The following is an 18,665-nucleotide window of genomic DNA, read 5'->3' as shown; positions in this document are numbered from 1 at the left end:
GTATGAAATTTTCTCTGATACATTATAAAATTTGCTCTGATACAGTGTAAAATTTTCTCTGATACATTACAAAATTTGCTCTGATACAGTGTAAAATTTTCTCTGATACATTATAAAATTTGCTCTGATACAGTGTGAAATTTTCTCTGTTATATTATAACATTTACTCTGATACATTGTAAAATCTTTTCGGATAACATTGTAAAAATTATTTTTTTTGCTCTGATATATTAAAAAATTTATTTTTCTCTCTTGCTCTGATATATCTTAAACTCAAAATGATCTAATACTCTTTTCAAATGTTTATAAAAATGGACAAACTATTTTTGCATATAACCATTTATATCACATGCCAAAAGAATCATATTTTTCAAGCATATACACCTATAGTGCATTTTTTTGAAATTAATGCATTCACATAAATGCTTTTGTTCAAGTATTTTGTCATCATCAAAAAGGGGGAGATTGTTGCTCCTAGATTGATTTTGATGATTACAAAGCAGATTGAAGGGATACAAATAATTTTAAAATGAAAAAGTCCTTATGCTCTTCAAGGGCAAAAATGTAATTTCACTAAAATCCTGATTTGATAGTACTATTTGGTAGAACAAATGATTTGAAATCTATTGGTAAAAATTTCATTGTGTTTGGACTTATATTTTTGAAGTTATGAAGGTTTGAAGTGCATGAGTCGACTCATGAGTCAACTCATGGCACTGTGAGCTGATTGGCACGCAAAATTTCTCCTTGACACGCTAGTTTTCTGGCTTGGCACGACCTGTGAGTCGACTCATGAGTCGACCCACAAGGCATGAGTCGACTCATGAGTCGACCCCTGCTAATTTGAGCCAAGAATTTCCAGAAACGCATTCTCTGGTTTTTGCAACAGAGGTCGACTCATGAGTCGACCCCTGAAGCATGAGTCGACTCATGAGTCGACCCCTGCGATGGAAAATGTCAGCAACAGCTATTTTTTTGCCCATTTTAATTACCTTTTATGCTTCCTAAAAATCCTCTAACGGCTCTTTATCTGCCTAAATTATTTTCTCTTGCTTCTAATGCAATAAAATGCTTTAAATGGTGAAAGAAATTGCAGATTAAATAGCAGATCAAACATGAAATCAAAAAAAAAAAACAGAAGAAAGGATCCAAAATCTGCACGAAAAAGCCTGAGATCAACGAAATATCCAAAAAGAAAAAGAGAGAGGATCCACAATATACAAGAGAGATTGTGAAAGAGAAAAGCAAGAGCATTCAAGAGGATCTTTCAAGCCTATTGTTCAACCTTGATCTAGAGATCTTCCAAAGCTTTCAAGAGATCTTCAATCAACAAACAACCTCTTCTCAAGCATTCATTCAAGCGTTCATCCACCTTGAGAAAATTCGAAAAGGGGTTCTTCATTTGAGTAAAAGTTTTTATTGTTATATTCGCTCATTTAAAGGAGCTGTTATTGTATTAATCTGTGCTCAAAATTTTCTAACTCTTTGTGAGTTTTAGTTCTTGTTTTTGGAGGATTTCCAAAACAAGGAAAGGTTGATCCGAACCTGAAATCGGAGTATTTTGGGTTTACTTGTACCCGAGAAATAAGTGATCTAGCTTGGGATAGCTAGTGTCGGAGTTTCCGACGTTTTGTATTCGGGTTGAATACAAAGTATAGTGGATTGAAATTCCCAAGTAGGAGCTTGGGGAGTGGATGTAGGTGCAAGGTTAGCACCGAACCACTATAAATCCTTGTGTTTGTGGTGTGCTTTATCGCTTCCCTTTATTTCTTTATTATATTCTTGCATTCCTGCTTTAGGTAATTAATATTGAATTAAAGTCTTTGTGTTGTTCTTCATAAGTAATCAGTTGGGGCTTAAAATTTTTAGAAACCCAATTCACCCCCCCCTCTTGGGTTGCATAGCTGGGCAACAGATTCTTACTTAGATCACACTGGTATCTACTCACTACCATTAGTGAGCATACCATATCTGGTCTTGAATATGTTCATAATTATATTAAAATAAATCTAAAAAATAAAATAATGATCGCACGGACTGTAGGTTGTCCTGCTGTAAGGTTTACCCCTTACAGTGCAAAGGTTGTCCTGGTACATTGCGATCTAGAAAATTTAAAAGAGTTTAAATAAATCTTTTCATGAATATTTTAGATTAAGTCTATTTCATTTCATGAATTTTTATATAATGTACATAGATTAAAATCAGCCTAGAACAGGTCTTACGAAGGTTCTATTTGTTGATCGGGCCGGCTCGACCAGCAAGCTAGCTCGACCAGCATGCCTGCTCGACTGAAAAGTTGGCTGAATTATATTTCTGACTGATTTTAATTGTTAGTGTTTGTTAGTGAAATAAGCTGACTCATTTTTGAAATGAGTTGATCTATTTAGTGAAACAATACTAGATTGTATTAAACCTTTCAAAAGTTGAAAATATTTTTCAAAATGTCGAACCCCAACCCTCAGTCATGAACTTAATTAAAAGAATTAAGTGATTGTTTAGGATCTAGGTTTGTGATTTAAAGATCCTAAGGCAATTTCATAAAACATAGGTTAAAGGGTAATGGGTTAGCTTTGATCAGATCATTAACTGGGTTAGACCTAGGGTTAGATTAAATATGGACTAAGTTAAGAAATTGATCAAACTTAATTAAAAGTTAATTAGGATTAGGTTATTTTTATAGACCACTTCATTAGTTGTAGTTGATCAAAGTCTATATATCTAACAAATGGATACTGATCGTGGCTTAGCGGCTGAGCCTGAGTCTTTAGGCAGACCAAATCAAAACTGATAAACCAGTTGGTGTCTAAGATAAACTTGATCGGTAGTTTTTAATTGAGAGCATGCTTATCTAACTAGTTCTTATAGTGTCTAAGGCAAGTATTGACAGACTCTCCCATCGATCATACTTATTTGGCCAATGTGGTTAATCAGGTCTTGATTAGGTTGCTCATTGATTCGTGCTAACCCATGTCACATAGAAAATCAGAGAATCTGATTTCATTCAGTGAGACTGATCTAGATGCCCATAGACCAAATTTGATCCTAGTCCTTGTTAATGACTTGAGAAGTTAGTGGGAGGACTTGACTTGATGAAGTCAGTGGGAGCGAATTGGTCCATGTCTTTTCTATCCTTAAATCACTGATAATTTTAAATCTTCTAAAATTATTAGATCCTTAAAATGATAAAGTTATGGAGATAACTGAGTCATAGCCTCCCATTAAGGTATTTGATAATGAGTCCATTAACTCAATAATCATTGCAGACCCAAAGGCCTGGTGCTTGTTGACTAATGGAATTATCACTCATCATATGATAACTTGGATGTATCTCTCTAATGGTGGTTAAGTTAGCCAACCAAAGTTGGGCTTAATCATTTGTTGGTTAGATGCACCAAGTATGGTCATGTTAATGGTTGGACCTAAGCGGATCCTTACAGTGGAGGCCAAAGCCTACTGATTAGGTTTCTAGGGCAAAATTAAATTACTAAAAATTATTTGGAAAAATAATTGGTTAATGAACCTACCTGTAGATGCACATGGGTTGGCCGATCAAAGTCAGGCTTGTGTGTAGTTTATGTGGATTCTAGTACCTACTAAAAAATTAAAGAAATTTTCTGAATTGGAGGTAAAGGCTACCAATTTGATTAAAATAGTGAAAGAACCATGAGACTAAAGTTCAAGTCTCTAGGCTTAAAATAATTCATATACATTAGGTCATTGTTCTCTTTTCTCAAAATAAGGCTAAACCTTAATTACTCCAATCACTGTTAGACGGTGATGACTTATGGGACCCAACTTCGTTAATTATTATCGAAAGTTGAATTTGGTTCAGCAGTACGAATGGGTTCATATTGGAGCTTCTTAGTCCAGTCAAAATAATTAGTCCAAAATTGATCCAAATCAGGCATAAGCACAGGATCATAGGAAGAATTGTCTTGCTTTCCTTGACCATAATAGGCTGAACAAGAGAAAGGAACAAGGGTTGCTCATCAAGGATGTTATATGATAACACCTTAAAGTTTCTCTATGTAATTCCACTACCTAGGTATTAGATACAGATGGTTTTATGCAATTTATTGCTTAGGACTACAAGTGGAATATTTGAAAATGGTGAGAAATTTTTGAATGTTAGGGAGGAAAGTCTTATTCCAATCCTAACTTTAGGAATTGTAGAGCTTATTTTCAAATATTATCATTTAAAGTAATTATTACTATTGTCCATTGTTTATAATCTTTGTTGGCCTTTTGGCTAAAGATGATCATCATTCATAAAGGAAGATTATTATGGTATTATTATGAATAATGTTACAATAATACATGGACAATAAGAAAATGATATTTACACAGTCTGTTAAGTGTAATGTACACACTCAAGTTAGATAATGTTATGAATGTCTATCTTTGGCATTATAGGCTTAGTCATCTTGACAAGAACAAGATAAATGGGTTAGCTTGAGAGAAAAACCTCGACATCAATGATTGTGAATCATTGATAGCCTGTGAGTCTTATCTTCTTGGAAAGATGACAAAATCACCTTTTAATGAAAAAGGTGAAGGAGCTGATAAAGTTCTAAATCTCATACATAGTGATGTATGTAGATCAGTGAACTTAAGTACCAGAGAAAGATATTAATATTTTATTACAGACGATCTATCTGGGCATGGGTGCGTCTGGCCAAATCATTTGAAATGTTCAAATGATTCAAATGATGAAAAGGATGATATATCTAGGAGAGAATTGGATTCTCTCTCAGTGGATTCTTTTTCAGAACACAGTGTATCTGAAAGGAGAAGTTGAACTTTGTAAGACATGATTCAATCCACGATAGGGTTCACTAATCTGCCTGTTTCAGGATTGTGCTCTTGTGTGATTACTTGTTTTACTCTGAAAATATACTGAGTAAGTCTATTGTGCAGATTCTTTATGAGATATGGATCGGACATAGACCTAGACTCTCTCACCTTTGGGTTTGCAGTTGATCGGCCTATGTCAAAGGTTTGCATACAGATAAACTTGGTTCATGGTTCAATAGTTGTTTAAGGATTACTAATTCTATCATGCTGAAGAACATAAGATGCTCATCAGCAGTAGGGTATTCTTTTTAGAAAGGAGTTCCTTAGAGAAAGAACTGATGCCTATCAAGTTGAACTTGAAAGTTTGACTGGTAGAAAATGAACCGACATAATCTAGTAAACCTACAGAACCGGATTTGATTAGATCAAACTCGGAGCCCATTAAAGTAAACGCAATGCAGTGGTCTAACTCTGAGAAGTGGCTTGGAGCCATTAAATCCAAATTGAAATTCATGAAAATCAATAGTGTATGGACACTAGATGATTCACTTGAAGGAATAAAATCCATTAGGTGTGAATGGATTTTTCAAAAGGATCAGAGTAGCACAGATGGGAAAGTGGAGACCTATAAAGCTCGTTTCGCTATTATCCCAGAGTTAGAATATACGTTTTGAACATATGTCTTTGTTATGAACAAAGAGGTACCCTGCATTTATAAATGGGTAAAATATTCTGTAGTGTTATTCCTTGTTTGTTTGTGGATGAAATTCTCTTAATCGGGAACGGTATTCCAGCATTGCAAGGAATAAAGGTTTGGGTGTCATCTAATTTCTTCATGTTCAAGATCAGATATGGTATGCTCACTAATGGTAGTGAGCAGATACCAGTCTGATCTAAGTAAGAACCACTGGAAGATTGTATAGACAATCCTTAAGTATTTGAAAAATACTAAGATCCAGTGAGTCAAATATGAAAATACTGACTTTAAACATGTGGATGTTTCGATTTTAGTCAGATCAAGATGACAACAAGAAAGTATCGGATCATACCCTAATTGTAGGAGCAATCTACTGGAAAGGTTTCAAGCAGGATACTTTAGTCTACTCAGTTAGTGATGTAGAGTACATCGTAGCATATGATACTGCCATGTAAGCTGTATAATTGCTGAGCTTCATTAACAGGTTTTGAGTGGCACCCTCCATCGATGGTCCAGTCCTATCGTAGCACTGGAGCTATAAATCTGGCTAAAGATCGAAGGATCAATATACTCTATATTACTATCACTTTTGATTTTAGATTAGGGTGACATCGATCTTTGGAAGATCGATGAAAAGGGAGAACTTGACCGACCCATTTGCTGAGGTCTTGGAACTAGGAAGTTCTACGAACTCAAGTGGAAGATAGAATATTTGATATCATTCTGATTGACTTTAGTACAAGTGGGAGTTGTTGAGAAATATGTCCTAAAGCCTATCATCTAAGTGGTAGATGATTGGAATTAGTATATGAATTATCTAATAATAATAGTTATTTGACAGGTTCATCATAAAAGTTCTATCTTTCTTAAATGAACTCCTAAATTATGATGAAATCTTTAGAACCACAATCAATCGATAAAGGAGGATTTATCAGATGGTTCTTAAATTATTCATGATCAAATGATAAGTTATTAACAAAGACGATAACTTATCAAGTGTAGGTCACTGTATGCCATATGCGTTGGTTGTCCTCGTAACTAAGTGGTGTGGAGATACTGTTATGGCATCCAAGTGAGATGTAGGAGTACATCTGTATTGAACATGACCAATGTAATACTCTACTATCAAGAGTAGTTAACTAAGACCAATGGATATAAGTGTCCCTCCGACCTGAGATCACCACGGTGACTTGCAAGCAACTCACTGTGCTTTAGTGCCAGACTACCTATATTTTTAATATAGGTTTGAAAAATTTTTGGGTACAGTCAAGTACTTGTGAAGTCAGTGTATGAGTCAAGATGGGATTGACCACTCTTGATTAACTTCAGAAAGAGAATATCTCACTGTATTTCAATTTAGCAAAACCTAGGCCTGGGTAATCCTCGTGAGGAGTCATGGGATTTGCAAAAATTTTGAGACACAATAGAGATGACTTACATGAGTGTTGAGAGCATACTCGAAGTCATCTTGAGCATTATTAGTCAAAAAGATAAATTATATGGCAATCATGGGTCAGGGTTCTTAGAATGTTGCTTTGCATACATTCGACCTATCTGGACGTCGGGAACCATTGCTAGATGGTTACTTCGACTGGTACAGGAATTGGTTCCTGTGCTATCAGCTTAGGTTCGAACCTATAGGGTCACACATATAAGAGATTGTAACATAGTCAGATGGTTAATCGATGATTGAGAATCATTCTAAAGTTAAACAATCAATGTGATTGATGTTTGACCTAGTGCAAGTGTTGCAGGAGGATCATTAGCAATTGGATTGCTAATTGGCTCAATCTAATTAAGCAATTGGGCTGAGATCAAATCTAATTGAATATGTTTCAATTATAATTAGTTTGGATTTAATTAGATTAAGTCTATTTGATTTATTGGATAAGCTAGTTGCAAGGGAGAACAAGTCTCTGTTTGACTAGGACTTGTATGCACCTATTCCTAATTAAGTTAGAATTTAAATTAAATATAATTTAATCTAATTTAATTAAACTTCTAGTTAGACTAGGATTACCATTAATTAAGTTACAATTAATTTAAATTAGATTTAAAGTATTTGACCTAATCTAAATAAGAATCCTAGTTAGACTAGGATTCCATCTTCTCTTGCGCCACCTAAGAAAATCAAAGCCCACGCCCACTAATTAATTTTAGATAATTTTTTTATGATTTTTATATCTAAGAGAAGTAATCTCACACCACTTATTCTAGAGATTTAGATCAAATTTGATCTAGTTCAATATGAAAATTAATTTGATTCATTGTGGAAAGTGGTTTAGCCTATTTCTCTTTTTGAAAGAGTCCCTCTTCACAAGGACTCTTCCCTCCCTCTCTTGCACCAACTTCCCCCATGTTTATCTTCCTTTTTGTTGCCCCTTTTGTGGTTATTTTTATGCTATCCATGAAATAAATGAGATAGGGGGCGTCCAAGAGTTGGACGTCCCAAGGACTCCTTGTTAGACTAGGTCTTATGACCTAGTCTGCCATATAAAAGGAGGCCACCCCATATGCCATGATATAGGAGTCAAAAAATTTGTAAAAAATTGAGAGAATTACTAGAGGAGAATGAGGAAGACCTGGGAGGTTTGAGGCACCAAAATCCATGGAGGAGAGTCTTCTAACAAGAGATCAAAAGTTGATGTCTTGTAGAGAAGAAAGGTAAGAGAGAAGATTGTCTTCTTTTATTGATTTTCTTTCATATTTTTTTCTCTTTATTTTTGTATTTTTATATGATAAAAATATGAAAGAGAAAGAAAGATTACATGAGTGGTTTGAGGTGCCAAAATCCTTGAAGAAAATTCTTCAATCAAGAGATCAAAGGTTGATGTCTTGTAGAGAGAAAGGTAAGAGAGAAGATTGTCTTCTCTTATTATTTTTCCTTTCATATTAATATCTCTTTATTTTATTTTTTTATATGATAAAATATCTAAAAGAAAAAGTGGGAAGGTGTGGTGAATTCATGCTCCAAAGAGTTGGAGCATGGTGATCTTATTTTAGATATGATATGATCATGTTCTGATGGAAGAAGAGAAGAAAAGAAGGTCTTTTCTTAAGGTTTCTTTTAGAACCCTTCTTCTCCATAAATCATGAGATTTTTTTATGAGAAAAATTAGATATTATAAGATCTGAAAACTAAAAAAATATCAAGAGAAAAAGGTCTTCTCAAGTCCTAGCATAGAGATATTTTCAGGATATCAATTGTTGATGTATTGAAGGAGAAGATCTATCTTCTCTTAGGACCCTTTTCTATTAAATATTAATTTTGATTTTAGAGAGGTCAAAAGATTTGACTTCTTTCTTATTTCTTCTCATATTCTTTATCTCTTGAAATATCCAAGAGATTCAAAGAATATTTTTTAGATTAACCATCCGGAGGGATCTGCAAGAAGTTAGCACTTCGAGTGGATCTTTGTTCGATGAACTTCTAATTTTGTTGCAGCCTCGTGTGGATCATCTGTAGAGACCGAACACATGTGTGGCTCTAAAGATAATAAAAAAAATCAACCATAGAGTTCTCGACCTGCATGAAGGTAAGAGATCTGATCTCTTCTTTTATCTAGATATGATCTAAGTTTTAGATCTGAAACTGTTTCAGATCTAGGGTATTGATTTGATCAATACCAAATCTTTTATTTTCTGATTTATAAATACAATATGACATGTTATAGGTCTTAATTATAGGGTTTAGTAATTTGATTACATATATTTATAGATTAAATTATTTAATTTACATGTTCTGCTACGTTATATTTCAAAAAAGTTTTAAAATTCATGCATGAAATCCTGCACCTTTTCCATTAGTATAGCCTTTACAAGGCAAGTGCAGAATTTGTCCCAAATGCAAAAGATCAAGAATAATATCAACACCTTTCACTGTAGACTTTACTATTCCATTGAAGTAACATAAATTTAAATAAAATTGTCTGACCAAATCAACATAAGTGTTTTCTTTCAATAGACAGTAAAATTTCTATCCTTGATTTTTAATCTTTGATCCAATAGAGAACCCTTCTTTTTCAAAAAAAATTGAAATCTATATTCTTTTCGGGTTTCACTTTTTGATCAGAGAGAGGTATCTTGCTTGGACTGATTGAAGACTGTGTAGAAGCTGAAGCAAGACCTGGAGCTGGTATTGGAGCAGGAGAGGGCTCAGCTGCTATTCTTTTTCTGCGCACACTCTCTTCCAACCCACGAACAGATTTTCTTCTTTGCGGTAGCTTCATTTTGGGAGCTATTTGGATGAAAGAGACTTGCAAGGAGCTTAGGAGACTAAATGAGAGGTAGAGAGAAAAGGATTTTAGAAGAAAAAGCAAAGATTTTGGAGAGGTAAATCATCGGTTTAGAGAAGAGGGGTAGAATCTAGAGCAAGCTTGAATTGCCCAAACGAGAAAGAAAGAGGAAAGAAAGTTGGTTCCTAAATAGACGATTTGAAGGGTGAAAATTGGTGGGAAGAGAGATTTGAGAGAAATCTTAGTTTGAGGGAGAAGAGAGGGAGAGCTTTTGGTTGTAGGAATCAGATCTAGGATTTCAGGGTTAGATCTTGAAACTTTTTGAAGATCATACAGCGGAAGACTAAAATAAATCAAAATTATTTTTTAAAATCAGAGAATTTCTAGATCTAAGATCCTATTATATGATTATTACATAGCATTAAATCAGAAATTAAAATATATAAATATAGCATGAACTACATGTTGATCATATCAACATGTTTCTATACTACATCTAATGTATGTATTAAACAATAGATCAGATCTATTACCTTGCAAGTTTGATGTTCTAATCTCGATGATCCGGGCTTGAGGATGATGTTGCAAGCCGCACATGCATCCGGCCTCTAGGAGTCATCCAGACGAGCCCACGAATCTCGATCAGAAGTCCTACTTCAGGAAATCAGCACAGTATGCTAGTACTGCGCTGATCCTTCTTTGATGGTTGATCAGGTGCCTCTTTCTTCTTGATTTGGACTCTTCTAAAGATAAAAAGTAGAATAAAAAGTTTCAGATCTGAGACACTCTCAGGAAACTCAAGATGGAGGGAGGAAAGATATGAAAACAAACAACCCTAGAAGAAGACCCTCTTCTTCTTCTCGTTTCTCTCTCTAGACACCCTAACTTGTGTCTTTTATATCTCCACGACCCAAAGGTTTTTCTCTCTAATTTTTGGATGGATCAAAGGTCTCTCAAATCTATATCTTTTTCAAAAATTTTATGAAGAAACTCATTTTATATAGAGAGATATGATAGAGTCCTTATCTAGGTCAAATACCTAGTCAAGGCTTATCCAAACATGGCAAGATAAGGGGCGCCCAACTCTTGAGCACCTCCTCCTTATTTTCATACATAGATCACTACCAAAAGGTACACAATATATATCCTAAAAGCCATAAAAATTCCAAAAAAAATTTGGATAAATTCGGTGCAAAATTGAAAGAGTTTTAGATTTCTAAAACTCTATCTCATAGAATTCGAAATCCAAACTTATTCCTCTTTGATTTGATCCAAACCACCTTCCATGTAAGAAAGAAGAGAGGAGACCTTTTGTGAACATGGAAGAGACCTGGGAGAGGGCTTTTGTCACACAAAATAAGAGAAGATTGGTGTTGAATAAGAGAGAGGGCGTGGGGAAGGCTTATGTGGTGCAAGGTGGAATCCTAGTCTTACTAGGATTCTATCTTATGACTTGTTTTAATTTGGTTTCTCAAACCAAATCAAACCAAAATTAGATCAACCTAATTAAAATAGGTCTTAACCCAATTAAGAACCTAATTTAATTAGATTAAATTAGATTTAAATCTGATTTAATTTTTTAATTAAATTAGAAATTAGATTGACCCATGTCCTAGTTGAACTATGACTAGTTTTTTCTTGCACTTGACTTATCCAATAAACCAATTGGACTTGATCCAATCAAGCCCAAACTAAATCTAATTAAATTATATTTAATTAAACTTAATCTCAGCCCATTGGCTTAATCAAATTAAGTCAATTAGCAATCAAATTGCTAATCGATCCTCCTGCAACACTTGCATTGGATTAAATGTCAATCGTATTGATCATTTAACCCTAGAATGATTTTTAATCATTGATCAACCATCCGATCGGATCATGAACTCTAATGTGTGTGACCTCATAGGTCCAAACCTAAGTTGATAGCATAGAAATAAATTTCTGTACCAATCGAAGTGACCATCTAGCAATGGTACCCGACGACCGGATAGGTCGAATGTGTAGAACAACATCCTTAGAACCCATGCGGATATAGTTTTCATATAATTCATCCCCTTGACCAAAATGATCTTAGGATATCCCAGAGTTCAACTGTCAACTCTGATCAGGTTGTCCACATTGTATTTCAAAATATCAAATCCATCTGATAGATTACCCTGGCCAAGGTTTTGCTAAATTGAAATACAGCGACTCATTCTTCTCCAACTCTTGGAGTGGTCAATCCCATCTCGATCACACTCTGACTTCACAAGTACTTGACTGTGCCCAAAAGCCTTCCATCCCTGAATTAGAAATTCAGTTAGTCCAGTACCAAAGCACAGTGAGTTGCTTGCAAGTCACTGAGGCGATCTCAAGTCTAAGGGACACTTATACCTATATCCCATCAGAGACATTCTCGACAGCAGAATACTCTGGAGTTGGTCACGTTCAATGATGATGTACCAGTACATCTCACCTGTATGCCATACCAATGTCTCCACACTCCTTGGTTAAGAGGACAACCAACCCATATGGCCTACAGCGATCTATGCTCGATAGAAGCTATCGTCCTTATTAACAGCCTATCATTTGGTCGTGAACTGTTTTAAGGACTAATCGATAAATCCTCTCTTTATCGAACTTAAATAGTCCTAAGGATTTCATCATAACAACGGAGTTCATTAGAAGATAAAAACTTATGATGAAAAAGCCAAATATATTTTATTTATTAACAAATCAATTACAATACTTGGTTGCTCAACCGTCAACAGCTTGACGATTGGCTTTTTGGGACACATTTCCCAACAACTCCCACTTGTCCTAAAGCCACTCGGTACAATATCTAATACCGATCTTCGACTTGTGGTTGTCGAACTCCTTTATCGCCAGGGCTTTAGTGAAGGGGTCGGCCAGGTTCTCCTTTCCATCGATCTTTTGAAGGTTGATGTCACCTCGATCCACGATCTCCCGAACCAGGTGGAAGCGACGCAAAATGTGCTTCGTCCGCTGAAGTGCTTTGGGTTCCTTCACCTGAGCTATGGCACCAGTGCTGTCACAGTAGAACAGGACCGGACCATCGAGGGAGGGTGCTACTCCGAGTTCGTTGATAAATTTTCTCAGCCACACAGCTTCCTTCGCGGCATCCGATGCTGCGATGTACTCTGCTTCACAAACAGAGTCCGCCACAGTATGTTGCTTGAAATTCTTCCAGCAGATGGCTCCACCATTCAGAGTAAAGATATAACCCGACACGCTCCTGCTGTCATCATGGTCAGATTGGAAGCTAGAGTCTGTGAACCCCACAAGTTTCAGATCTGACTCGCCATAAACCAACCATTGGTCCTTAGTATTTCTCAAATACTTAAGGATGGCTTTAACCACTTTTCAGTGATTTTCTCCATGATCAGATTGGTATCTACTCACTACTCCTAGTGAGTATGCCACATCTGGTCTTGTACATGTCATGGCGTACATGATAGATCCCACGGTTGAAGCATATGGGACTCTACTCATACGCTCTCTCTCTTCAGGAGTTATTGGATAATCCTTCTTAGAGAGAGAAATTCTTTGGCCTATCGGTAGATAGCCCTTCTTGGAATTCTCCATGCTGAACCTCTTCAGCACAGTGTCTATGTACATGGACTGGGATAACCCAAGCATCCTTTTAGATCTATCCCTATAGATCTTCATCCCTAGGATGTAGGATGCTTCACCCAAATCCTTCATGGAGAACTATGATGACAACCAAACTTTTATTCCTTGTAATGCGGGGATGTCATTCTCGATTAAGAGAATCGAAGGCCCGGTTACCCTTAGATCGGATGGGGGGAGAGGCCCTGCAATGCCCATATGTGCCCCCACGGCCCTATTAGGGACAGGAGGAGAACCTCGCCCTAACTTGAGCAAAGTCGAAGGTCCGGTTACCCTTAGATCGGATGGGGGGAGAGGCCCTGCAACACCCATATGTGCCCCCATGGCCCTATTAGGAACAGGAGGAGAACCTCGTCCTAACACGAGCAAGGTCGAAGGCCCAGTTACCCTTAGACCGGATGGGGGGAGAGGCCCTGCAACGCCCATATGTGCCCCCACGGCCCTATTAGGAACAGGAGGAGAACCTCGTCCTAACACGAGCAAGGTTGAAGGCCCGATTACACTTAGATCAGATGGGGGGAGAGGCCCTGCAACGCCCATATGTGCCCCCATAATCCTGTTAGAGACAAGAGGAGGACCTCATCCTAACCTGAGCTGAAATCGATTACGTCAGAAATAGGGGAAGAATCTCATCCTGACACCAATTAAGGTCTGGTCATTCAAGATCGGATAAGAAAAAGGAAAACCTTCCCAGCGACCCCTCTGCGCTCCCGTGACCCCACAAAGAGTAGGGGGAAAACCCTCACTCGAGGAAAGAAAAAAAAGAGGGGAAGGGGTTAAAAAGGAAAGCGACAAACTACATCAGCGACAAATGAAAAATAAATTACAATAAAAATACAGGGGACCTCATCTCAGCGAGGATGGGGGTTCTCATCGAAATCCTTGGTCTCCAAAAGAGCTCTCAATGTAGGCCAAGGATAAGACGGCTTCCTCAGGACGACGAGAAGCTTAGATCTTCGAGCTCGAACTCTGAAAGGAGGCGTCAAACTCGAGTGGTCCCAAACCAATCAGCGGCCATAAACATAAGGATGGATTTATGCGACGGCGATCAGGTACCTCCGAATGGTATCGATATCGAACAAGGCGAAAGCCGAAGGAAGCTCGGCAAACGACAATTCAACACGTGAGTAAAAGAGGTAGCAGAAAATTCTCTTCTCATGTTATTTACTAAATATGCATTACAGAGCCCTTAAGGCTGAAGAAGAAAGATGACCGAAAAAGTGGGCCGACGCGGCAACGACCAGTAACCTCCAGACGACGTCGACAAAAAAAAAAAGGGGGGAAGAAGAGAGAAAGAAGACGAAAAGGAAAAGAGGAGGGGAATACAACAATAACAATGGTGAATGAAAGAAGTTCGGCAGGTGACAATTTGACACAAAGTATGAACAAGGTAACAAGATCTCCTTCTCATTCTCGATTAACAAGATGTACGTTACAAGACCCTGAGGTCTGAGAAAAAAGAACATTACTACAAGACTCGAAAGGAACACGTTAGGGACCACTTCAAGCTCTCGACTTCTCCTTTCGGTTCCATCCTTCTCAGCAGTATTTTTCAGTGCGTGTGATAAACCTCTCACCTCTCGCCCCCTGCCTCGTTCTGCTCCATTGCTGAAACCCCAACCCTAGGGGGAAAGGGGGGGATAGAATTCAAGGGGCAGCGACGGCGACGGCAGCGGCGACGACAACCTGCATCAGGAAGAACTGAAAGTACCTCGGAGGCCGCGATGACGCCGGAGGCATGCACCACCACCGCGTGCTCCATGACGACCACCATCCTAAGTACTTCGGCAAGGTCGGCATGCGCTACTTTCACCATCTCCGCAACAAGTTCTACTGCCCCGCCGTCAGTACTGACCGCCTCTGGTCCCTCGACCCCGATGATGTCAAGAAACCCACCACAGCTTATGACGACAACTCTACCCCCTTGATCGGTGTCGCCTCGTTCAACTACTCTGAAATTCTCGGGCGGAATGTGCTCATCGATTGGTTCCGTTATTAAATCCCTGTTGTTGAAAGAATTCTCCCTCGAGCCCCCTTCGAGGCGGTGGGAACCCTTAGTGACGGTTCGGCAGTCGCTGAACTCGCAGACCACTGTTTTCCCCCTCCTACTCCTCTCGATCCGCAACATCCTCTTGAGATTGGGCTCTGGGGCAGAAGCCCCGACGGGAGAACTCCTCGAAAGGGCTCGAAAGACTGAAGGCTGCGGGGAGCCGGCGGAGATGGCGAAGATTGGTGCGAAGAATGCCCAGAGTCGAAAAGGGCACCGATGGGGTGGCTAAACTCTCAGGCAGAAGAAAGGCGTCGACTCTCAGGCGAGATGAAGTCTTCGGAGGGAAAGAGAGGGCTTAAATAAGCGACGGGGCCTGGCACAGTTATGGTGGCAGATATTCCTAGGTCAACCAATGCCCGCCACGTGTCCCACTCACCGCGACGTAGGGCTGACCGCTGGCGGGACCATTATGGTGTGGCACTTGGGACTACGCTCCGACGAAAATTTCGAAAGGACCCTTCGGATCACCCTAATTGAAAAAAGACTCCGACACGCGTGCATTAAATGCGAAGATATTTGAGGGCGATCGTGCACAGGATTCAGGGGGACAACTTCAGCTATGAAAATTTTTCTGTACTTTCTTCATTCGAAACTCGAACTCGAAAGTAGGGAGACTGGTGTTGGGCATAAAATACCCCCCCCAGCCGAAGTTCGTGTCAGGAGTGGCCCTCCGGAGGTTCTACCGGCGTCCAACCTTCGACAACATCTTTTCGAACCTCTCCGATGGCCGAGCCTCCGCAACGTTCTCAAGTTCTGCCGATGGATAGACCCCCACCAGCATCGATCGAATTCTTCACGATGGATGGACTCCGCCCAAGTTTCTATCTGCTAGACTTCATCCGGACTCCTACAAGAGCCGGACTTCATCCCCGACTTCAACTGCAGGAAGACTTCATCTAGACTCCTACGGGAGCCGAACTTCATCCCCGACTTCAACTACAGGAAGACTTCATCTGGACTCCTATGGGAGCCGGACTTTATCCCCGACATCAACTGCAGGAAGACTTCATCCGGACTCCTACGGGAGCCAGACTTTATCCCCGACATCAACTGCAGGAAGACTTCATCCAGACTCCTACGGGAGCCGAACTTTGTCCCCGACTTCAACTGCAGGAAGACTTCATCCGGACTCCTATGGGAGCCAGACTTCATCCCCAACCCCGATTGCAGGAAGACTCCATCCGGACTCCTACGGGAGCCGAACTTCATCCTCGACTTCAACTGCAGGTAGACTTCATCCGGACTCCTACGGGAGCCGGACTTCATCCCTGACTTCAACTATAGGAAGACTTCATCCAGACTCCTACGGGAGCCGGACTTCGCCCCCGACTCCAACTGCAGGTAGACTTCGTTCGGGCTCCCACGGGAGCCGGACTTCCGTCCTGAACTCCTGTTGCAGGTAGATCTCACCCCGAACTCCTACAAGGGTCGGACTCCGAGCTTCTACTGCAAGCGACCCACTCTGAGTTTTTGCTACAAATGATCTACTTCAAATTTCTACCACGAGCGGTCCGTGCTGGATTCCCACTGTAAGTCTTCACCCGAGCTTCCATTATGGATGAATTCCTTTCAGATTTTTGTTGCAGACAGGCCTTGGTCGGGATTCCTCGATAAATGATCCCCATCCAGGCTTCTACGGAGATCGGACTCCGACCGAACTTCTATAAGCGGGCAAATGTCAGGCTCACGGAATCCAGCAGCTGGACCCCTCCGATGGATGAACCTCTCCAGTGCCATCCGACATCCACCACCGGTCGACCCTCTGTCGAAGTCTGCGCAAAATCAGACTGCGTCTGTGGAAAGCCTCTGACCGAGCTCCTACGGCAAGTGGTCCTCGCCTGCAGCCTTGACGCCCAAGGCACCCAACAGGATTTGCAACATCCGAGCTCCTCTCGGATGGATAGCTACCTCTCTCCACCAGGCACCCCAACCGAACTTCGACCGACAGGCCTGGACCCCCTGACAGGCCACAATAACGGCCACGACTCTGCTCCACTTCCTACGATAGATTTCACGCGGCTCCATCACTCCCTGACAGGTCACAGTAATGGCCACAACTCTGCTCCACTTCCTACGATGGATTCTGTGCGGCTCCATCACTCCCTGGCAGGCCACAATAATGGCCACAACTCTGCTCCACTTCCTACGATGGATACCGTGCGGCTCCTCCACCCTTTGGCAAGTCGCGACAACGGACGCCGCTTCAGACTCCACGTGGCAGGTCATGGTGATGGCCATGATTCCACTCCACTACTTTTCATAACAAACTCCTCCTAGCTCCGAACAGCCCACTGCCAGATGGTTACAAACGTCGCTATCGGTCTGTTGCCCCCTCCACCTATAAAAAGGGGGGATCCCAGATACATTATTCTCTAAGCTCTAATTTCTATCCCAAAAACTCTGTTAAAATTTTTGTTCGAGCACTCCATTCTTGTTGAAGCAAAGAACTGACTTGAGCGTTGGAGGGTCTTGCCGGAGCAACCCCAACTCTGGTTTAGACTTCCTTTGCAGGTCCTGGCGGCGACCGCGACTCCCTCGACTCCAGCTTCTCCAACGCAGGCGGATTTTTGCACCAACGGTATCCTTGAAGAAGCTTTTCAAACTCAATATTTTTGGACTACCTGAAACCACACCAAAGTATTCTCCAAGGATAAGAAACTTATTAGTAGCTTCCTCAAATAGTTTGTGACCATCACAATTAATTCTTGGGGTAACAGAGTAGATATTCAAGTGACTTCTTATGTTGATCATGCTCAGTATTTTTATTCTCTAACAAACACCTACACTCTTGCTTCAGTATCTCTACACTATAGACTCGAGACTCATTTATCTAAAAAAAAATGATCCATACATCAATCTATCCAAATTAATCACCATCTTCATGATGATCCTACAATCAAAAATAATTTATGAATTAATCATCAATGATACATATCTTAAATTTTCAACTCTTGAGAATATGTGTCATTATCTTATTAATTCATTGGATGATTCATGGACACATACACTACATGAATGATAATTAACTATCCTAATTGATTAGGTCAAATATAAAATTATGTCTTAGAAAGAATTAATGTGTCAGTCCAATTGACTTCTAGGACATACATCTAACAAAAAATATCCTTTCCTCTTTATGACTTTAGAAAAAAAATTATGACTTTCTATGTATAGGAAGTCATAATTTGATCGCAGGATATCATAATATAACCATAGGATGTCATAATTTTTTTGGAATATGAGAAATATTTTTATCATT

General features: G+C 39.5%; 1 pseudogene; it reads right to left on the bottom strand.

The window, feature by feature from the left end:
- Positions 1-15,130, bottom strand: part of LOC105035353 (U-box domain-containing protein 43-like) — a 48,892-nt pseudogene extending 33,762 nt beyond the window's left edge.
- Positions 15,131-18,665: the final 3,535 nt, after the last annotated feature.

The sequence above is a fragment of the Elaeis guineensis genome, chromosome 5 (genome assembly GCF_000442705.2).
Source record: "Elaeis guineensis isolate ETL-2024a chromosome 5, EG11, whole genome shotgun sequence".
Classification (NCBI taxonomy): Eukaryota; Viridiplantae; Streptophyta; class Magnoliopsida; order Arecales; family Arecaceae; genus Elaeis; species Elaeis guineensis.
The sequence above is the reverse complement of the archived record's forward strand: the minus strand, read 5'-3'. Positions and strand labels throughout refer to the sequence as shown.